The sequence below is a fragment of the Budorcas taxicolor genome, chromosome 24 (assembly GCF_023091745.1).
Source record: "Budorcas taxicolor isolate Tak-1 chromosome 24, Takin1.1, whole genome shotgun sequence".
Classification (NCBI taxonomy): Eukaryota; Metazoa; Chordata; class Mammalia; order Artiodactyla; family Bovidae; genus Budorcas; species Budorcas taxicolor.
The window spans coordinates 1,437,569-1,459,530 of NC_068933.1; the positions used below are offsets into that span (position 1 = coordinate 1,437,569).

The 21,962-nt window shown below is 54.3% G+C and overlaps 1 protein-coding gene across 1 annotated transcript in view; it reads left to right on the forward strand.

Annotated features, from left to right (window-relative positions):
* Positions 1 to 21,962, forward strand: part of DLGAP2 (DLG associated protein 2) — a 462,862-nt gene that overhangs the window by 328,820 nt on the left and 112,080 nt on the right. Inside the window, exon 3 of the mRNA XM_052661340.1 lies at positions 19,162 to 19,227. The gene's annotated coding sequence lies outside the window, so the exon portion shown is untranslated. The remainder of the gene's footprint in view (positions 1 to 19,161; positions 19,228 to 21,962) is intronic.

Sequence of the window (21,962 nt, forward strand, 5' to 3'; positions counted from 1 at the left end):
TTCCAAGGAGTAAGCGTCTTTTAATTTCATGGCTGCAGTCACCATCTGCAGTGATTTTGGAGCCCAAGAAAAGAGTCTCTCACTGTTTCCACTGTTTCCCCGTCTATTTCCCATGAAGTGATGGGACCGGCTGCCGTGATCTTAGTTTTCTGAATGTTGAGCTTTAAGCCAGCTTTTTCACTCTCCTCTTTCACTTTCATCAAGAGGCTCTTTAGTTCCCTTTTGCTTTCTGCCATAAGGGTGGTGTCATCTGCATATCTGAGATTATTGATATTTCTCTTGGCAATCCTAATTCCAGCTTGTGATTCATCCAGCCCGGCATGTCTCATGATGTACTCTGCATATAAATTAAATAAGCAGGGTGGCAATATACAGCCTTGACGTATTCCTTTCCCAATTTTGAATCAGTTCATTGTTCCATGTCTACTTTGTGGTACAGTTTCTTTGGGGAGCTTGAGGGGTGGAGTCAAGAGTGAAGAATTATTAGCGGTTTTTAAAGCAAGGATGAAGACTGCAGCATCCCACAAGAAAACTGCTCAGCTGTGTCACCAGTGCATTTTCACACGCAGTGTAACTTCCACAGAGAAGTCCGGGGTGATGGGGATTCAAGAACACACGCTTTCTAAGGAATATAAACAGCAAGCCAGGTTTTAAAAGAATTGAAATTGTAAATGCCAGGCTAGGTTTCCCATTTCCAAAACCAGGCAGTTGGTGAGCCTGCTGGTGAAGGACCAGGTAGGAGAGACCAGCTGGGTTCATGTTGGAAAGGACACAGTTTTCACTGGGTGGTTGTTGTATCAGGAAGATATAAATTAATTTAATTCCTTTGCTGCTGTAACTCAGCCTTCAGGACTTGGGCTGAACATCCTGGGTTGCTAGGCAACGGGTACCAGTGGGCGGGTGTGGGAGCCAGGACTGAGCAAGCCCTGGGCCGGCGCGGAGATGCATCCACTGGGCTACTTTCTGAGCGGCATCATCTCCGAGAAACATGCCAGGCCCCCAGCCCGGGGCATGGCAGCGCTGATTTACAGGAGCCATTTTCTTTTCCAAGGGTTGATTTCAGAAGAAATGCTAGTTTCCAGCAGGTGACGGAAGCAAACATTGCTCATCATCTCATCACACAAGAAATCTTAAGCAACAAGGAAAATCACCCTTGATGTTGATGAAGAAGGCCCTTTCGTTAATGATGACGCCAACTGCAGAATCGCTGTGCTGTGCGTCGTGTAAAACACATACAAGCTGCTGCATGAGACAGATGCGGAGAAGCGCCGACACAATTTAGCGTCCTGGTGGGTCTTCTGCAGCCCATGGTGCGGGTTCTCTCCTCCTGGGCTTTGACTTGATTTTCTGATGCTTCTGCCAGGAGGCCCACTGGGTGATGGAGGTCTGGCACCAGGATGGAGCAAGAACCCTGAGTAGCTGGAGCCCTGGAACTGGGCCAGCGAGACATGGCTCCGGGAGACCCAGGTCTCGACCAGAGTCTTGCTGGCGCTGCTCAGCCAGCGTGCGTGTCAAGCCGGGTTCTGGCGAAGCCAGACAGCCGGCCCCTCCTTCCACTCCTGCCCCGTATCCTCCCCCACGGCCCCCACACTCTGTACCTGCCTAAGAGCCTAGTCCAGCACCCCATCTCCCCACTCCTGCACCCCCATGTCCCGTCAGGCCCCCTTGCCCTGTCTCTGCCCGAGAGCCCAGCCTAGCAGCCACTCCTCCAGGCCACCCCTCAGCAGCTCGTTTTCCTCACGTGCTCCCCAAACCAGCTCCCAGGCAGGCGTCAGGGCCCCACATGAGGCACAGACCCTCCAGGGCAAGCATGTGCGAGGCGGGAGTGTGGGAGCCCCCAGGGCCAGCCCGTCCAGTGACTGCAGAGAGTGGGAAGAGAAGAGGGAGCCCACCAGGCTCTCAGACTGTGCTCCTCCGGCTCCAGGCCTCCATGCCGCACAGCAGGGCAAGGCAGGTTGAAGAGCACGTTGAGACGCCAGAACCCCAGGCCCACGTCAGTCAGAAGGCCGCTGTGTTCACACAAGTTGATTTCATATAAAATAAAATAAAAATTTTTGGAACTTGTCACCAGCAGAGGAATGCTAATTTCCCCAGTAACGCCCCCTCCACCCCCCACCAAGAGAGTGTGTGACCCACAGGCTTCTGTGCACGGCCGGGTCTGGTAGGGCATGAGTGCATCATGCCTCCCCTAGAGCCACTTTCAGGAACAGTCTTCCCCAGACGTGGACCCAGGGCAGAGCATCACGGCATCCAGGCTGGTCCCATGTTTCTCTGGGAACCTCAGTGCTTCTGAGAGTCTCCAAGTCTGTTCAAGTGGGTGTTGGCCCAGCATCTGGTCCTGCCAGCTCAGAACCTAGGGCACCCTCCATCCTGGGAAGGAGATGGGCAGTCCCCCCCGACCTCATTTGTGTCCTGCAGTGGCCTCAGCGAAGGGCCACAGGCTGGGGTGGGCAGAGTCCACAGGCAGGAGGCCACGAGCCCAGAGTCAGGGCAGAACCTGCTGGGCAGTGGCCGTCTGCGTCCTGCTGCCACTGGCGAGTCTCTCGAGCTGAACAGGCCCCTTTGGGGGAGGGTGCCCGGCCAGGCGCCTCCCTGAATCCCAAGGCTGTTCTCCAGTTGCTCTGCACCAGGACAGCCTCGTTGGCCCCAGTGACCAGCTGCCACCCCAGCAGGGCTGGGATTCATCCCAAGTGGTCGATGCTGTGGCCTCACGGTTGATAAATCGCTTAATATCGCCTCTGTGGGAAAGTGGTGTTTTGTCACGCACTCCCTTCTTTAAACCTTCATAGAGCAGCTCAGAAACGGCCAAAGCAGTGGCTTTCTGGCCAACAGAGGCACTACTGGTATTTATTCTATTTTCTCTTAAGTATTTGATGCTTGACTCAATCCTCAAGTGATAGAATGGAGAGATAAACAGATTAAAAGTGACAGTGAGTTATCTTCAGGCACCATCTGCCACTTCCTGAGCTCTTAGTTCCCACTTGCCGTTCCATCGTCAAAGGTCTTGCCCGAGGTTTCCCTCCCCTCTCCCAGGGCTCCGCCATGACCGCCACCTGGACGGTCCCCCAGACTGTCCCCAGGGGCCACCCATTCAGCGCCCAGGTCCTGCCTCCTACTGCAGGCCCTTCTCAGTCCTCAACAACCCCCTTCCGCAGCATCTGACCCTCTGTGCTTCTCACCTGTGGGTTCAGACTCTCACCTGGCTTTCAGCCAGAAGACCGTGGGCAGGTCCAGCTCCCAAGTCTCGATTCTAAACCTTTGAAGCCTGACTTACCGCACTCCCGTGGGAGGAAGGAGACTCAGCCCTAACACAGCACTGAAGCCGTAGTAAGGAGTCAGCCTGCTCCTGGGGTGCCAACCCACCTTCCCCTTGCCTCTGTGCCCCCGGGGCCCCAATCACTCCCCCAGCTCCAACTTCCACGGCTCAGCCGAGCGCAGTGTGTGTGTGTGTGTGGCCAAGACCAGCTCAGTTACTGGGATCCCGCGCTTCCCTGCAGTCCCAAGCAGCCAGGCCGCACTCCGCGCCTTGCCCCGGGTCAGATCCCACCCCGTTCTGTGTCCTCCTCCCGCGTGCAGCCGAAGTCACACTCTGCTCTGTGAAGTGTGTGCCCCATCTGACACTCAGGACCCTGTGTGCAGAGCCGAGCTTGGGCTTCCCAGGTAGCACAGTGATAAAGCATCCACCCATGAATCCAGGAGATGCAAGAGACACAGGTTCAATCCCTGGGTCGGGAGGATCCCCTGGAGGAGGGTATGGCAACCCACTCCAGTATTCTTGCCTGGAGAATCTCATGACAGTGGAGCCTTGTGGGCCACAGTGCATGGGGTTGCAAGAAATTGAACACCACGGAGCAACAAGAGACAGGTTTATTCTAGGCAAGTCTTGCAGGATAGAGCACCTCCTGAGTGCAGCACTCTTGTTCTACCCTTACCTGCACTAACAGGTGGCCGGTTACCCGGGAGGGTCTGGTTCATCCCCCTGGGGGCACTGCAGGATGGCAGGGGTGGACTGGGGGTGGACTGGGGGTGGACTGCAGTCCAGACCTTCCTGCCCCCAGGACAGCGAACCTCCGATCCCCGCCTGGTCTACGCCTGCGGCTCAGGGCCCAGACGGACAAACCGTAGGTTGAGAGACAGATGGCGTAGGATGGTCACCCCAGGGCCGCACCGTGGCCAGTGCTATGTGGGACAGGACTTGGCCATAATTACTGCCTTCCCGCCCTGCAATGGGTCCACGCTCCCCTCCCCCTGCTCCGTGTCCACGCTCTCCTCCCCCTGCTCCGTGTCCACGCTCCCCTCCCCCTGCTCCGTGTCCACGCTCTCCTCCTCCTGCTCCGTGTCCACGCTCTCCTCCTGCTCCGTGTCCACGCTCCCCTCCCCTGCTCCGTGTCCACGCTCTCCTCCCCCTGCTCCGTGTCCACTCCCCTCCTCCACCTGCTCCGTGTCCATGCTCTCCTTCTCCCCGTGCTCCGTGTCCACTCCCCTCCTCCCGCTGCTCCGTGTCCACGCTCCCCTCCTCCCTGTGCTCCATGTCCATGCTCTCCTCCCCCTGCTCCGTGTCCACTGTCCTCCCCCTGCTCCGTGTCCACGCTCTCCTCCTCCTGCTCCGTGTCCACTCCCCTCCTCCCCCTGCTACGTGTCCACGCTCCCCTCCTCCCTGTGCTCCATGTCCACGCTCTCCTCCCCCTGCTCCATGTCCACTCCCCTCCTCCCCCTGCTCCGTGTCCACGCTCTCCTCCCCCTGCTCCGTGTCCACTCCCCTCCTCCCCCTGCTCCGTGTCCACTCCCCTCCTCCCCCTGCTCCGTGTCCACGCTCTCCTCCCCCTGCTCCATGTCCACGCTCTCCTCCCGCTGCTCCGTGTCCACTCCCCTCCTCCCCCTGCTCCGTGTCCACTCCCCTCCTCCCCCTGCTCCATGTCCACGCTCTCCTCCCGCTGCTCCGTGTCCACTCCCCTCCTCCCCCTGCTCCGTGTCCACTCCCCTCCTCCCCCTGCTCCGTGTCCACGCTCTCCTCCCCCTGCTCCGTGTCCACGCTCTCCTCCCCCTGCTCCATGTCCACGCTCTCCTCCCGCTGCTCCATGTCCACTCCCCTCCTCCCGCTGCTCCGTGTCCACTCCCCTCCTCCCCCTGCTCCGTGTCCACTCCCCTCCTCCCCCTGCTCCGTGTCCACGCTCTCCTCCCCCTGCTCCATGTCCACGCTCTCCTCCCGCTGCTCCGTGTCCACTCCCCTCCTCCCCCTGCTCCGTGTCCACGCTCTCCTCCCCCTGCTCCATGTCCACGCTCTCCTCCCGCTGCTCCGTGTCCACTCCCCTCCTCCCCCTGCTCCGTGTCCACTCCCCTCCTCCCCCTGCTCCGTGTCCACTCCCCTCCTCCCCCTGCTCCGTGTCCACTCCCCTCCTCCCCCTGCTCCGTGTCCACGCTCTCCTCCCCCTGCTCCGTGTCCACTCCCCTCCTCCCCCTGCTCCGGGTCCACGATCTCCTCTTCCCCCTGCTCCGTGTCCATGCTCTCCTGCTTCCACGCCTTCTCCCTCAGCCTCTGTGTGACTCTGTTTTTCCTCCATGTGGCCCAACTCAGCTGAACTCTCTCTGTTAAGTCCTCTGTGGGGAATCTTGCTCCTTTGTTGAAACTCTGGCTCAGAAAGGCGACTTTAAAGCCAGCTCAGAGGCCCCATCCATCATCTCTGGACCTGCGCCTGTCTGCTCTGGGGTCGACTCTCTCCCAGCTCACCTGTCTATGCTGACGACGAACTGCCTGCTCCCCATCTGCTCGCAGGAGTGTGCATCCGAAATAGCTGCTTGTTTTCTTCCCTGACATTCACTTCCTCTTGTCTAAACATATGGGTTCTCATGGTTCACAGACTCAGAGCCCACCAGCGGTCAGGTTACGTGGCCCAGAAGAATCTGAAAGGTGGGAATTGAAAATGATGACCAAAGGGAGGATCCCTGAACCCAGAGAACAGCTGGCTTGGGACAGTGGTTGGCAGGAAGGAGTGACTTTGCAAGAGTTTTGCTCTGGTGGATGGAGTCCGTGGTGTCTGGCCAGCGGAAAAAGGATTTTTCATGGTGAGGGTGTGGGGGTTCCGTGTTTCTTTGGGTTTATCGCCCTCTGTTGGGGTAGTTTGTCCCTTTTCCTCCTTTGTACACAAGGGGTTAACATGACCTTTGGAAATGACCCACCTTCCTTTTCCCCCAGTCGGCATCTTTTACTCTAATCACTGAGTCTAAACCCCCAGTTAAGATTGCATGGCCATTTGAACTTAACCCAAGTCAGTGGCAGTGGGACCACCGCCACTTGACAGCTGGGCAGGGGGCTGTGAGAACTTGGGGAGGGTTCCAGGCCTGTTCTGGCTGGGATCTGCTGGTGACTATGCAAACCAGGCAGTTACCTACATCATGAGACTCTCAAGTTTTCCTGAGCTGACCCTAAGTGCTGATAGTGAAACACCTTCTGTTTCATCCTCAGCTTCCTGTTCCTTTTCTTGCGTTTCTCTTAGAAAAGAGCCTTTTGCTGTCTTTGCTTATTTCTCACTTCCTGAGACATCAGGTTACTTCCTGGGCCTGTCCCAGGCAGCAGCTGCGGTCCCTTTGGGTTGGGGACTTGTGCTTTGGAGGATGGTAAGCCTTGGAGACTTGTGATGCGATCAGCCCTGGCACAGGCAGCGAGGGCTGTGTGTGGACGCCCGTTTTCTCAGAAAGTCTAAGGTTCCCGTGAGACTTCCTCGGGTGTCAGGGCTGAAGTTGTAAGCCCTCGGTCTCCTGGGTGAGTGCACGGTTGTGTCTCCGGCCACTCTTCCTCCTCAGATTGTCCCTGCTGTGTCAGTCTCTCCGTTAGCACGGCCTCCAGTTGCATTAGGCAGCTCCTTGGGGTCAGAGCCGTGCTCAGTTGTGTTTGGTAACCCAGAGGGCCTTCCTGGTGGAGGGGCTGTTAGTCCATCTCACTCCTTCCTTCCTAAGGATGTGTCGTTAGCTGAGTGCTAAGAAAAGTTGTGAGGTTAACAGATAAACTGAAGGTCAGAATGCAGCATTAGCCAAATGCAATTTTCACCACAAAAACTCCAGGAAATAGTAACTAATTAATATTCCCATATTAGTCGGAAACAAACCTATCAACGTCATCAGGCCCCATATCACCAAGTGGCAGCACCCAGGACCTGAGACGGCCAGCCTGTCCCAACAGCAGGCAACACAGGCCGTGACCTGGTGACAGCCGGGCTCTGAATCTGAAATGCGCTCCATTTCAGAATCCTAAAAGCATGTCCTCGACTCGACTTGGCCACCAGGAAACACAGATGGGAACCTTAAGGGCACGTCTGCTGTGACGTGGATGGGGCAATGGTTCGCATCTGCTCAGAGCACCGGACACAGATGACCTCTGCCTTTGCCTAAGGACACTCTGCCCTGAGTGGCGGGCAAGGTCTGGAGCACTGACTGCACCGAGGCTAAACCTGGAGGCCCCGCCAGGGGTGAATGGGAGCCTGGGGTGTGGGGGCGGGGACGGAGCCTGCCCAGCGGGGAGCTGGCTCTGGGGCAGGAGGGGGATGCGCAGCTGACTTTCCCTGCAGGCTGATTCCTGTGAGACGGGCATGGCCACCACGGAAGCCACGGGCTCAGTCTCCTCCTCTGTGTGGACCTGGCGGGTTGGCGATCCCTGTCTCCTTAGCGCAGAGGGTTCGGCTGGCCCCGCCCTAGAGAAAATAGTGGACTTTGGGCCGCGTCCGCAGGTCCAGCCGGCTGTTGGTTTTGCGGTATTTCTGCTCCACCTGGCTTGGCGGTGAAGTAACATGAGCAGCAGGCATGTGTGTGGGAGGCTTTCCCTGGAGAGACAGTCTGGGCAGCGCTCGTTGTGCAGGATGTATTGCGGCGGCTTCCCAGTTGCACGTCTAAAGTGGGCTGTGCTCCGTGACTATATAAAGAAATAAGAGCCCCAGTCCGTGTGCTAATTGTCAGTGTGTCCATCTGTTTAACCCTCATGTGAGCCTGGGCGGCAGTGTGTTTAGCCCTCGGTGCCCAGGGAGGCCCTTGCTCCCCGGTACGCCTTGCAGCCCAGCCCATAATCTGTGCGCTGAGTAACGACTGCACACCATCTCCCTGTCTACCTCCTCATTTTGATGATTCAAGGACCACCGTGTGGCTGGTGAAGGTTTCTGGGTCTTCAGAGGTGGGGTTTGACTTCTCTGCTGTTCAGAGCCCCCATGCAGCTTCAGGGAGGTGGTCCCTGCACGTTCCTGAAAGGGAGCAAGTTGGGGTGGAGGATGGTCTAGGGCGACCCAGTTTCCCTCCGGTTTTGTTCAGCATTACATCATCAACAGCACACTAGTCACAGGACAGGCTGGTAGGCACACCTGTTTTCTTTAAAACAACTTAGAGTTGATGTGAGCAAATACACAGACGGCTGATCCTTGGTTGCCCAGTGGGCCATTTATAAGTGATTTGCTGAATCGGAGAATCAGTGCTGACAAAATACGAGAATGATGGAAGTGAAAAAGAGTCACCTGGGTGTTCAGAAAGCCTCTGGGTGTGGGTTCACGTGCTTCCTGTGTGGTCACCATGCGGGCCCATGACCAGCCAGCCCCGGCATCCCTGGCCTGAGCTGGGAAGAGGGCACGCACTTTTTCTCTGGTGGCAAAGCCGTCAAGAGAAAAATCTCAGGAGGAAAAGTCAGAGTTGGATGACAGCTTGTTGGATTTTATGGTCTAAGGCTCTTAAGTCTGGGAAAATGGATTCCTCGGCCAGCCCAGAAATTAGACTCCTCCTGGGCCCCTGTGCTGAGCCTCCTCTGGACTCCAACGCTGTCCTCCCTGATGCCTCTCGTTCAGACCTGTGTTGTTGCTCTGGTCCAGCAAGCAAACAGCTCGTGAGTTCCAGAATCCTACGGTGCTGACTTAGAGGAGAAACGCGAGTGACTCTTTGAGATGAGAATGAGCTGAAATGAGCTCCACAGAAGCTTACTGCCCGAAACACTTGGAAAGAAGGGAAACCTAGACCTGGTGGCAGGCTCTGTCCCTGGGAACCCAGGTGAGCCCAGCTGTCCTTCATGCAGCTTTAACGCTCCATTGTTGCTGACAGCCCAAAAGCAGACCCAGAAACTCAAGGGGTTCAAGACTGACTTGAAAGCACCTTCCTGCCTCCTTGAAATGCAGGTCCTTCCTGCCTCCTTCAGCCAGTGCAGCTAACAGAGACCCCAGGGGAAGGCCAGGCACCTGTCCAAATGGCTGTAGCATCTGAGAGAAAGTATTCACACTGTTAGTGCATAAATTAAACATTCTTGACTGCTGAAGAATTGATGCTTTCCAATGTGTTGCACAAAGAGTTGGACACGACTGAGTGACTGAACAGCAACAACTGACCATAAATATATGAGAAATGGGGGAGGCGATGGGCCATGCTGTGGCTTCTGAGATGGTTTCAGTCCCTCTCAAGCTGAGTCCACAGACTGAGTCTTCTGGACACTGACCTGCCCCCGTAACAAGTCACAGCACCTTCCTCCCCAACTTTCCCACTCTTTTTCTCACTAACATCTGCCCTGTTGGAACTTCGTTTTGTCTCTGTGGCTACCATGTCACTGAGGAAGCATTGTTTTAAATTTTGATGAGAATGACATTACTTTGCCGACGAAGGTCTGTCTAGTCAAGGCTATGGTTTCTCCAGCAGTCATGTATGGATGTGAGAGTTGGACTGTGAAGAAGGCTGAGCGCCGAAGAACTGATGGTTTTGAACTGTGGTGTTGGAGAAGACTCTTGAGAGTCCCTTGGACTGCAGGGAGATCCAACCAGTCCATTCGGAAGGAGATCAACCCTGGGATTTCTTTGGAAGGAATGATGCTAAAGCTGAAACTCCAGTACTTTGGCCACCTCATGCAAAGAGTTGACTCATTGGAAAAGACTCTGATGCTGGGAGGGATTGGGGGCAGGAGGAGAAGGGGACGACCAAGGATGAGATGGCTGGGTGGCATCACTGACTCGATGGACATGAGTCTGAGTGAACTCTGGGAGTTGGTGATGGACAGGGAGGCCTGGTGTGCTGCGATTCATGGGGTCGCAAAGAGTCGGACATGACTGAGCGACTGAACTGGACTGAACTGAGTAAACTGAGGGTGAAACTTGTCCACCAATAACACTCGTTTCCACGGTCTCTCTCACGGAACCAAAGAGAACCGTGTGGATGCTGAGTTTACCTTCAGAAATGAGCTCGGAAATTGGGATGATTTTAATGCAGCTGCCCTGTCATTTTTCTGTTTTAAAAAATGCATTTTCTTCCTCCTTTTCCCTCATCTTGCCAGGTAGTTATGATAAGCTTCTTCAGTGTCATTTAGGTGGGGTTGGAGAGCCAGACCCGCTCTGCACTGTAAACTCAGTTAATGAATGAGTCGCAGACTTTCCCTGGCTTTGCCACCCTTGCGCTCAGGCGGGACTCGGCTCCCATTCACGGGGCTGAAAGCAGCCGCGCTTCTTCCAGGTTCATGGGAACCTGCGTAGGATGGACCGGCCGCGAGGCCCATGTAGGCGAGAAAGGAGTAGTACGGACGTCAGGAACGTGTTCAGGAATAGAAGTTCGCGCCGTGGAGACGATGCTGAGACGTTGGGGGTGGGGGGAACGTTTCCGTGGAGACGTCAGGGGTGACGACGCCCCGAATGCCCCGCGGAGGGCCCGGGGCGCAGGGACGCTGGTGGAAGGCAGCCAAGCCAGGCGCACGCTCGGCACCACGTGGGGACTCTGCTCAGGCGGGGCGGCGTCCAGCCGCTGTGGCTTAGGAAAGACGGCCGCCCCATCGGGTGGATGGTGTCCGTCGTGTGCCCACAGCTTGGGGAGTGGTCCTCCCCGAGAGGGGGGATCCGGGGCCTCTGCTCGGCGTCCCCAGGCAAGCTGAGGCCGTGACAAGCTGCGCCGTGTCCCCAGGAGCGGCCCGCGCCCCGCCGATCGGCCTCCTCCCTCGCTTCTGCCTCACCGGCTCGGAGCTGGCGAGGCTCTCCTGCCAAGTGCGGTGGCGTTGCCAGGGCTCTCATTATAGAAACACAAATGGCTCCAGGCGGGTTCGCTGCCAGTGAACCGGGAGGTTGAGAGCCGCGCACTTGGGTCACAAACACGCATTAAAATGTGGAGATGCGTGCTTTCCTGCAGCTGCGAACCTCCTGAAGCTCAGCAGATGGGGAAGCTGGCGTCTAGCTCGCTGCGCTCCACTGTGACCCGCGAGACCAGCGCTTCCTGACACCATACGGGGGCAGGGGGGCAGCCAGTTGCTGCCACCGACGCCGCTGGGCAGGTTTTAGGTCAAGGACCACACGATTTGTTAAAGCCGAATCAATCTGGAATCCAAGGGCTTTAAAAGTGAACTGCAATACAGGTGCTACCGTGAAGCTTTGTATGTTATTTGGTTTCCTGGGAGTAAACGACGTAAAGATAGATGCCCTGGACGTGATTTGTTAACGTAACCAGGTTCATCTGTCATTTCCTAACAAATATGATGCTTTTATTAATATCCAAAGGGGAATAAATGAATAACTGCAGCTCTGAGGTGTAGATTAAAATGCAGTTTTATGGTCGAGGGGCCCTAGAAGTGGGTATTCACAAAGATTCAGGAGCTGAAAGAGCCAACCGCAAATCAAATTTCCAAGGTTTCTTTCAGAAAGTAAGACTCTACATAACATTTTGGCTATGAAGTATTTTAATATATGGACTTTATAATGAATTTTGTACATAATTGAGTTTATTCCAGTCTGTGTAAGAACTGAATATATTACATTTTAACTGCAGAACGACTGGAGTTAAAAGTGTATCTTATCTGTAAGTGAGCTGCTCTAAGAAGCCACTGTCCTCGCCCACAAAGCCACACAGGTGGCGCTTGTCCTCACAGCCGGTTCCTGCCTGCCTTCTGGGCCCTGCAGGCGCTGTTTCCTGCAGCTTTCCTGCCAGACTACAGGCCTGACTCAAAGGCGCAGCACCCAGTCCTGGGTGTCCACGGGCAGCTGTGGAGTGGACATGAGCGGGGTTTCAGGGGCTGAGAGTGGGCAGGTGCAGGACAATGTCTTTCACACAAGGGGGGGACAGGACACAGAGGCTGGGACACCCCTCGGTGATCGCCCTCAAGTCTCCTCTCCAAACGGGCTAGGTTCCGTGGCACAATGAAAGTGAAATCGCTCAGTCGTGTCTGACTCTTTGCGACCCCATGAACTGTAGCCCACCAGGATCCTCCGTCCATGGGATTCTCCAGGCAAGAATACTGGAGTGGGTTGCCATTTCCTTCTCCAGGAAGGAATCTCCAAGGGGATCTTCCCGACCCAGGGATTGAACCCAGGTCTCCTGCATTGTGAAGTCAGTGACACAGCAGCTGTGAAAATATGACCTTTTACATTGTATCTTTTTTTTCTTTTTCTTTTTTTAATTGAAGTATAGTTGATTTATAATGTTGTGTTAATTTCAAGTGTACATCAAGTGATTTAGTTACACAAATCATTACTTTTCAGATTCTTTTCCATTATCATGTATTATGAGATATTGAATATCGTTCCCTGCGCTGCACAGTAGGTCCTTGCTATTAAACGATGCCTTTTGAAAGAAATTTTAGTCATCGGGCGAACCCATGCTGAGGCAGGTTCAGCCACACAGTGCCCTTCAGGGCCCCCAGCACGGCTGCAGCGAGGCTGGTGGACAGCCCAGGCCCTCCTCCCCCACTGTGATCGTGGGGTGAAACCCTCTGCATGGTGGCGTCCACAGGGGCCCCGTCCCTCTGGGCGTGGATAGTGCCCGGGCACAGAGGCAGAGCTCAGGAAGACTGACTGAGCTCATGTGCCCTTCAGTAGGAGTGACTTTAGCACTCTGTTTTCTGAGCCCAGGTTTTGATGCAGGCAAAGGAGCGCCTTTAACGAGCAACCCAGAAAGGAGAGGGGACAGGTGACCCCCAGGAAAGACGATGAAAGGAACAGTGCCCAGGACACGTGCCGTCCCCATCACCGTCCCAAGACGGATCCTAACCCCCCTCCTGGACGGCCACAGGGGCTGCCGAGGTTCATTCCCACATGGAGCAGGAAAGACGACAGACTTGGGAGCCAGCCCATCTAATTCCAATAAAGAAGAAAACAGATGTTGGTTCTGCTGGAGTCTGTGGAACACCAAGTACTTTTATCATCTCTTTTGGATTTATAAAGCACATGCAGGATGGCTGGAGAAAATCTAGAAAATACAAAAAGTTTAAAGAGGAAAACAAAATGTGGCTGTAATTCCTCCAGCTGGAGGCAGTCGCTCTTGGCATCCTGGTAAATGGCCCCCAGTCTTTCTTTTTTTTTTTTTTTTTCTCCAAGCTGACGAGAATCATAAAACACTCAGAGTTGGCTCTTGGCTATCTCTATGTAGCATTGCACCGAGAATTTCAGAAACGTTAAAAGCTCTCTAACATTCCATGCTGTGATTGTTCCGTAATTTATTAAACCATTCTGCTTTAATTATATATTTGAAAAATCAAGGCTTGCCAATTATTTTTAAAGGGGAAAAAATGGAGCATCAGTACTTTACCCTTGAGTCGTTTGCACAAAATCCAGGAAGAGACACAGGATCGCTGGGTCACTGGCTCTCTTGTTAACCCTGGCCCTTACACTGGGGTGAACTCAACCCTCTGGAAGGAACTGGGAGATGCGGGAAATTCATCAAGTGTAGAAAATTGAGGTGATATATCAAATAAAGAATTTAGAGTGCTGAAACATTAACACTGTGGCCTTTCATGATGTTTAAAGTGCCTGAAAAACTCCTCCAGAAAGCAGGAGATATCACAGGGAAATGGGGGAGGGTTTTCCTCTTCACCCAAAACCTCCCGGAGTGAGTGTTCACATTCTTCTCAAAGCCCCCAGGGAACTGATTTACCAAATAAAGATACAAGATGCCCTGGTGAGTTTGAATTTCAGACACACAACGTTCTGAGATCTACTGCAAAGTTATTGTTTTGTTTTCTGAAATTCAGAGTGTCTGGGTATCCTTGGCTGCCCTACCCAGGGATTTCTGATACACTGGTGGAGAACCACCCATCAGAGACAAAGAAGGCGTGTGGTTTCTGCATCATTCATGCCCAGCTCTGAGACAGTTACCAAGCCCAGGGACAGGCAGGGACAGCTCAGTTGCACAGGGCAGCTTTTTCTAATCTTTGGAAACTGCTTTACAGCCGTCTTTAAAACTATTTTTCCAGTTTAAACATGGTGAACATGTCTTCAAGCAAACTTAGGTATAAAACCATATCAAATACAGATGGTGATACAAAGGATTTGACACTACATTCATTTGGAATTTAGATTTCAAACATATTATATAAAATGTAATTAATGTCACTTTTGAAGTGAGTTATGTTCAAATTTAAGAACAGATAGGTAAGTTTCACCCTGAAGTTTTCCTTTTTTACTTGAGAAAGTCTTCTTTTTACTTCAGCATTTTTTTTTTTTTTTTGGTCTTTTTTCTGAGTCCAGAGAAATTCAAAGTAAAGTGCACGTGCCCTCAGTCATCTGTGAATTCCTGTGGAAGATGATTTGTGATTTGTTCAAATGCGTGATGAGGGCCTGGAAGCCCTCTAACCAGGGAAGCAACTCCCCAGTGGCGAGCAGGGGTGTGAACCCCGACATCCCCATAGGGGCTTCAGGAGTTCCTGCCTTGGGATACCCCCTGTCCTTGCCCATGTCCCTGGGGCTGCCTCTCATGACCTGAGTTTGCTCTCACCTTATTTAAGTGGCATTTAACTCTAAGTGAAATTTCTGCAGACTTCAGGACAGCATCTTCTGAGACTTGATCTTTGGTTCAAAGTAAAATTATGAGCATTTTTGTGGGTTTCAAAGAAAAGCCATCCATAGCGGTCCTGCTGGGCCGGATGCAGGCACAGCTGTGACTCGAACGGAGGAGGTGGGACGGGGAGCTCATCAGTGTCATTGTCCTCGTGAGTGGGGATGGTCCCGAATCTGTGCGGCTGCAAGTCCTCTCATTAGGAGGGCAGCTGAGATGAGGCCTGGAGTGTGCTTTCTGCAGGAGCAGACTTCACAGAGGGCAAAGAATCTAGAGACCGGGCAGGCTTTGTGGGTGCTCCTTCACTGAGCTGAACTCACCCAGCATCTCCTGGTGCATCCAGAGGTAGCCACCACGTGTCACGCCTGGAGACGAGGTCACGGCCCCCGAGGTCATCACCCTGACTCCGCGGCTCCATGTCCATCAGGACGATGAGCAGTCAGGAGACATTTCCACCAGCAGAACCTTGTCCTGACCCTACTCTCCCCATCTCCATCTTTAAATAGACAGACAGTAGGGAGGGGTCCCGGAGGCGCTGAGAAGTCCTCACTGGCCTTGCAGCCTCACACAGTTCAGTAGAGATGCATCCGTGCAGGAGGTCAGCAGGTGTCCACTGGGGAAAAGCGCACAGCCTGAGAGCCGTGAGGTCAGGGTCATTACTCAGGGCTGTGGCCCCACAGCCTCCCGCTAGCTTGAGGAACCACTTCCAAGAGCTGGGGGTCTGGCCAGCATGTGTGCAACCTGGCAAAAGGTCAGTGCGGCCAAGCCAAAACCAGGCGTAGGCTCTCCTGGTCGCAGGAGCAGACATCTTAGTTGATGGTTTTAGTGCTTTTCTAAGAAAGGGCGAGGCAAGAATTTGGGTTTTAAAGTCTCCAAAAAATATCTATCTGAAGGCCTGTTAATGAGTTTTCCTGGAGCACAGAGCACCTCCTCCCTGAACTCCTTTCAGGTGGGACTGAAGGTCAACAGCTGCAGAGGCTTGCGGCTCAGCCTGATGGCCAGTGACTGTGTCACTGGCAGAGGATCTGAGCGAGGCCAGGCGTGTGAGTGAACTCAAAGTGTGCGGGTGGACCAGGCGGATCAGGCAAAGGAAGGACAAGTGGGTGGAGCACTGGTGGGCTGAGCTGGACGGAGCCCCGGGCTTGGTTGAAGAGGGCCTGCACCCCAGGGAGGACCAGGGGCACAGCCGGACTTGGGTAGGTGTGATGAGGGCCTGGGGTCCCCAGTCAGACTTGGAACCTAAATTTAATCGCAAAGCTTCAGGCGCTGCTGCCCTCACTTCACATGCCAGTCGTCCCAGCCACTCTGGGAGGCGGGCGTGGGTCTCCCCAGGAGGTCCTGGGGGTGGGGGGAGACGTGTCACAGCTGCTCTTGGGCTCTGCAGGGGAGCTCTGAGGGCAGCAGAAGGGGGAGCAGACACCCCAAGACACCGCCTCTTACCCCCAGGCTCCCAGACTGTGCCCACAGCATCCTTTCTCGTCCTGGGAATGCTGTGCAGACTTCATTTGAAAATACCCCTCAGACCCTTGATTCTGCAGGGATTGCCGGGGAGTCACAGGGCAGTCGGGTCGGTGGCTTGGCAACCCCGCCTGCTGGGAAGTGCAGCCGCCCTGCGGTCCTGGGCCGTCCTGACTTCCCAAGACTGGAAGGACGGCCGCGCCTCACAGCCACGTCCCAGGATCACACCTTGGGGGGTAGTGGTGACTAGTGGACGCACACGGGGTGGGGAGCCCACTGTGCTGGACGCCTGGCGGCGGCAGGGAAAACACGACATGCGCGGAGCTCCGGGGAGGAGCCGGACTGGGAGCCGGCCTTCTCTCCTCCCTGTGTCCCCGGTGATGCCACCCCCTCGCTGTCCTCAGTCCTCACCGCAGCGCTGATGCCCGGACACCTGGAGCAGGATTGTAAGACCTGACCCCTGACCTCTCAGGAGGGGCGCCAGAGGGAGGGGCGCCAGACCACAGGGAGGGCCCGCCCTGTGCCCCGCCCCCGCCGTGCCCCGCCCCCGCCCCGCCCCGTGCCCCGCCCCGTGCCCCGCCCCCGCCCCGTGCCCCGCCCCCGCCCCGTGCCCCGCCCCCGCCCCGCCCCGTGCCCCGCCCCCGCCCCCGCCCCGCCCCGTGCCCCGCCCTGTGCCCCGTGCCCCGCCCTGCCCCGCCCTGCCCCGCCCTGTGCCCCTTGCCCCGCCGTGCCCCACCCTGTGCCCCGCCGGCTCCCTCTTCTGGGTCACCTCGGACCGTCTCGTCCCGCTGTGGACGCCCTGACTGGCCCTCAGGTCGCCCCGTGCGCACGGGCTACACGGTGCCCAAGTCAGGGTTCTGGGCTGGCCTGCGTGTCGAGAACGCGGGGCGTGAGCTGAAGGGACAAAGCCAGCGGTGAGGCAGGGCTGGAGCCGCTGGTGACGCCAGCGCGGCTCTGAGAGAAGCCCACTTGGCCAGGCCGTAGAGCCAGAAGCAGAGGCGTCGAAGGTGTTTGCCCTCGGCCTGAGCTCCGCGTGTGCGGCTGGAGGGTTTTCCCGAGCCTCCCTTCATCGTGACTGGAGCAGGGGCAAGCCACTGGTCACATCCGCCTCACGACCCAGGGCTGCCCTTTGCACACCGCGGGTCGTTCCTTGTCCTCCGATGGTGAGACCTACCTGCCCTGGTAGGAGGCCGCGGGCGGCTGGTACCTGCTGGGCTCTGTCTGTCCGTCCACATCCGCTGGGCGTTTTGTCATTGTGTGATGTCAGCTCATAGTTCAAGTTCATACTGTAAAAACTCGTCCCTTTGTTTCTGTGCTTGTGTGTGTTTAAGGAGAACAAATGGGATCTGAATCTAAGGCTCCTTGTTTCAGTTTATTCTCCTTTATTCTCTGTGACCCACCTCATGTAGATGGTTTTCAAGTTAATAACACTGACCACGTGAACATGGTCTCCATGGCAACTGTATTTAATTAGAACTCCACATCCTATTGCATTATGCTTCTAAACAAATGAAATGTGGCATCTTTAGTTTCATATTATCTTTAATGTGGTCACCTGACTGGCCAGCTTTGTCATTGATGGCTTATTAGCAGGAAAACAGGACTTCAGATGTGCAGAAAGTCCTCCTAGCCATTACAAAATGGGGCACACTGAATTATGTGAAATATTTCAAATTAGCTCTTTTGCAAAGTACTTACCCCAATCCAGACAGGCATTTATGAGACATGTAGAAATGTATAAGGCTTGTACTTTAAAAGCAGCACCTGGGAGACCCCATAAGATGAAAGACCACCATGATTAACCTGAGACGTGACCACAGCTGTGAGTACCTTTCACAGCCAGACCTCCCACCTTCTCTCTTAGCGTCCTGTATACTCACTGCAAGTGGATGTTGCCCTTTTTGCTGGTTTGGAGATGGTGAAAATATCAGTGAGGTGATCAATAGTGTCCTAAAACGAAGCCTCCTGTGACTGTAACATGTAACTGTATTCGGGATTGACAGAAGGATGTAATTACCAGGATGTTGGACACCTGCATGAACGCAGGTCTGAATACGTAATTCTATTTAGAGTCATATTGTAGAAATACGGGCCCAGATGATGGTGCATACATGAACCTTACCTGAAGCACCCCATCTCCGGCTGCCTGCACACACGCCCCCTGGCATGGGGCAGACGCCCCTGGGCCACCCAGCAGCTCGCAAGGAGCCCAGAGCAACCAGCAGACAGAAGCACCCAGCTCACTGAGTGAGCCCAGTTCAGATGGCCACTGGCGTCTCTGGGTCCAGCTCCCTGGGTCCAGCTGGACAAACAACCAGGCCTTTTAGCTCTTTGGTTTCACTGTCCATCTGGGAAGGGAGGGCCAGGGAGAGATGACCCCCAAGGCCTTGTACATCACATACTGCTAAGAATACAGTGTCCATTTCTACACTGACCACAGAGCTGATAATGGAAAATCAATGCCAGGACCTGAGATGTTCTCCCAACAGAAAGAAATGAGATATGAACGAAAGTGACCTAAGGTGAACTAGTATTCGCAGGAGAACAGTGACTGCAGACATCCAGCTTGGCGGAATAGGCCATGGGTAGTACCAGGCTTCCAGACGACAGAGGGGCTGCCTCAGGGCCGTGCGGGGCTCACCGGGGCTCACTGGCACACGTGGGCCTGGCAGCTGGGTTTGCAGAATCCTGTCCACAGGCAGAGAATCTGCAGGAAGCCGGGGCACAGCCGAGACCCCTTGCACGGCCCCCAGAGTGGGTGCCTCCATGGGGCAGAGGTGCGCCTGCCGCCGCGGGGCTGTCATCAGAAAAGTGCTGGCTCCTGCACTTTCGGCCCCCGATGCCAGCGCGGGTCATGGGCATCTGCACGGGCGGGGGAGCACGTCCTGTGCTGAGAGTCTGCGGAGGGGAGCATGGAGCCGCACTGAACCGTAACTGTCTCTCTCTTTGCAGAGGAGGAGGGCGCGGACCTGGCCCAGCCGGGCATCAGCTTCCCGGGGCCGGCTGAGGACGACCCAGGTAGAGTACCCCGCACTGGGCGCTGCTCAGGGCACCGGCACCCTGCTTACAAATGGCTTCACGTGTACAGTTGCCCTCAGGGCTCCTAGTCAGAACCAAGTAGATGTAGTGAGAGCTTTTCCTAAATAGCAGTTTGTAAACACCATGGGCGCTCTAGGTGAGAACACATTTGCTCCAGATCGTCATGGATGAATTATTAAATAGTTATTACTGTCAATTATTAAGGCTGCAGTAACATAATTGAGACGTGTCTACTTGTGTAGAATGCGACCCCTCTTCTTTCCTCCTCCTTCACTAAAACCCTCAGTCAATCTGAGGGAAGGAAAGGCTGTTTTATTTGCATTTTTTTCAGGTAACTGTTACTTGACATTAAACAGCTGAATTCTCCAGGCGAGGCCAGCTCCACTGTGGTTTGGATGCTGAGTGCAATTATGTGCTTGCTTCCCAATTACTGTCATACTCTATTTTCCCCAGTGCTCATTAAAATCACGTGCAAATTTTATTTTTATGCACCACGGACACAGTGAAGCTGGAACCAGACTTGGCCATCACCGTTTGACATGGAGTCGGGCTTACATAAAACGGGGCAAGTGCTTCTGCTGGAAACAAGGAGTGTTGGATAAATTCAGCGTCAAACGGTTGAGCGGCATCCACATGAAACTTAGCTGAGAATACACGCCCCCCCGCGGCCCAGGGCTCCTGGACGTCCACCTAATGAGGTTATTCACCCGAAGGACTTGCAGCTGTCTCCTCGGCTTCTCACGCCCGTCTGCCGTGGCTGCACTGAGGCCAGCTTATGCATCATAAGTCTGCTTTCTATTTAAGTTTGAATTTTTCTTAATTTGTATCCAATCTTTAGCCAGTGATATGTTTCTCATTGATTGGCTTCAAGAATAATATTGAAATCACAGGAGTTCTTTTGTGTGTAGCTGTGTTTTCTTTAAAAGGAAATTAGAACCAGAAAAAGTTTGCTTTTCGGTGTAAAATTGTGAAACCAGGGGTAGTCCTAAAGGAATGACAGTATTACTGGTTATGATTGAACTAGAAATTGATTGCCACATGGCCAGTTTGACCAAGCCTTTCTCTATCTGGAAATCGGCCAATACAATTATTCATTGTAAAAACTCCTTCTTAGGAGTTCTGGCTGTGTTGTTGGAATGAATCTGCTTGTGATAGTTTTGGTTTCACTCTGTGAAGCTTCCGGATGAAAGGGTGACTTGTGGGCCGTCTGTCTGCTGAGACACTGATGGTAACTCACCTGCATTTGTCCTGGGTCTGAGGCGGCTCAGCGTCACTACTGTGTCTGTGGCAGCCACCCTTTTCTGTAACAGGACTTGGCGCCCTGAGGTTACATCTCCATGCCCATGATGGGGAGCCCTGGGGGCTGGTGCAGGGGCTGCACCCACCCAGGAGCTGACCCTCTGGGCAGGCGCAGTCCGCGGGTTGCTGTGTCCCCTGGGCCAGCCCAGCCCGAGTGCGGGGGCCTGGCTCATTGCTGGGGAGAAGCCACCACACCATTAGGGACAGAAGGTGCTTAGTGGGCCGTCTCTGCAGTCTGGATGTGAGGGGAGGGTTGGCGCCTCCAGTGAGCAGAACAGGCATGCTTCGAAGGACTTGGGGAGAGACCAGCCGGAGGATGTGGTGACTTGGCCACAGAGTCACTCTGGGAATGTTGCCCCGTCCCCACGTGGTCACCATGGAGGCCCCATCAGCCATCGGGCAACTCAGGAGAGAGCCATGTGGCTGCTGGACTGGCTGTGGCTCCGGGCAGCAGTGTGCCCACAGGAGCGGGGCCGAGGGGTCTCGAGCAGCCCGCCTCTCGCGGTCAGCATCACCTGGGGGCATGCAGGCACCGGTTCCCGGTGGGCTTGTTGTCTGTAAGCAGTCCCTAGTGACTCCATCTCGTGCCTCAGGTCAGGGACACGGTGTAGAGCGTGTGCAAGCACCATTTATAGAAGGTTCCCGAAAGGAAGGGAGCAAAGAACAGAGGGGAAAGGAAAGCGAGAAGGTCTGAGTTATGTTCCCAGTGCTGCTACAGTAAGTAACTGGGAGCAGACATTGTCATTGTAGACATTTTCCAAACTGAGTTTTCTAGTTTCCTCATCTCTAAATCAAGAAGGTGAAAATGGACAAGTTTTTAAAGGCTCTTCTGAGCTTCTGATTCTACCATGTTGCATTAAAATTTGGAACACTTCATAATGATACAAAACGCAGAGGGACGCTTCACTGCCTGGCCGAGGTTAAAGGCAGAAAACAGTGGAGGAACTCTGCCTCTGGTCCCATTCCAGACACTGCTTATGTTTCTTAACTGGCCTCAATTTCAAAAGCGCCAAGGAAAGGTGTGTGACATTCACTGAAAACCCTTAAATTTTCTTTAGTGACAGATGAGTGAAGTCATCTTTTTGGAGATGAGACCCGCACTCCTTGCCTTTAGCCATTTCAGAGCTCAGACGTTCTCTCTGAAGGGTGTTGTGTGTGAAAAGTAACTTTATGATGGGCAAAATGGCCATGAAAGAGAGGAAGATAAAGAAGGTTTCTATGAAATTAATCTAAAGTCAGTGATAAAAGTGCATTATTGCCACATATTCAAAGTGACTACAAAGGAAGAGAAAACCCACTTTTCCCAGAAGAAGCGTTTCAAGAGAAGACTCTCAGATGCAGTGAAATTAAATTGCCTGCCAGTGATTTTTGTGACATTGGCTCAGTTATAGGAGATATGATTTCTAATAGTGGCT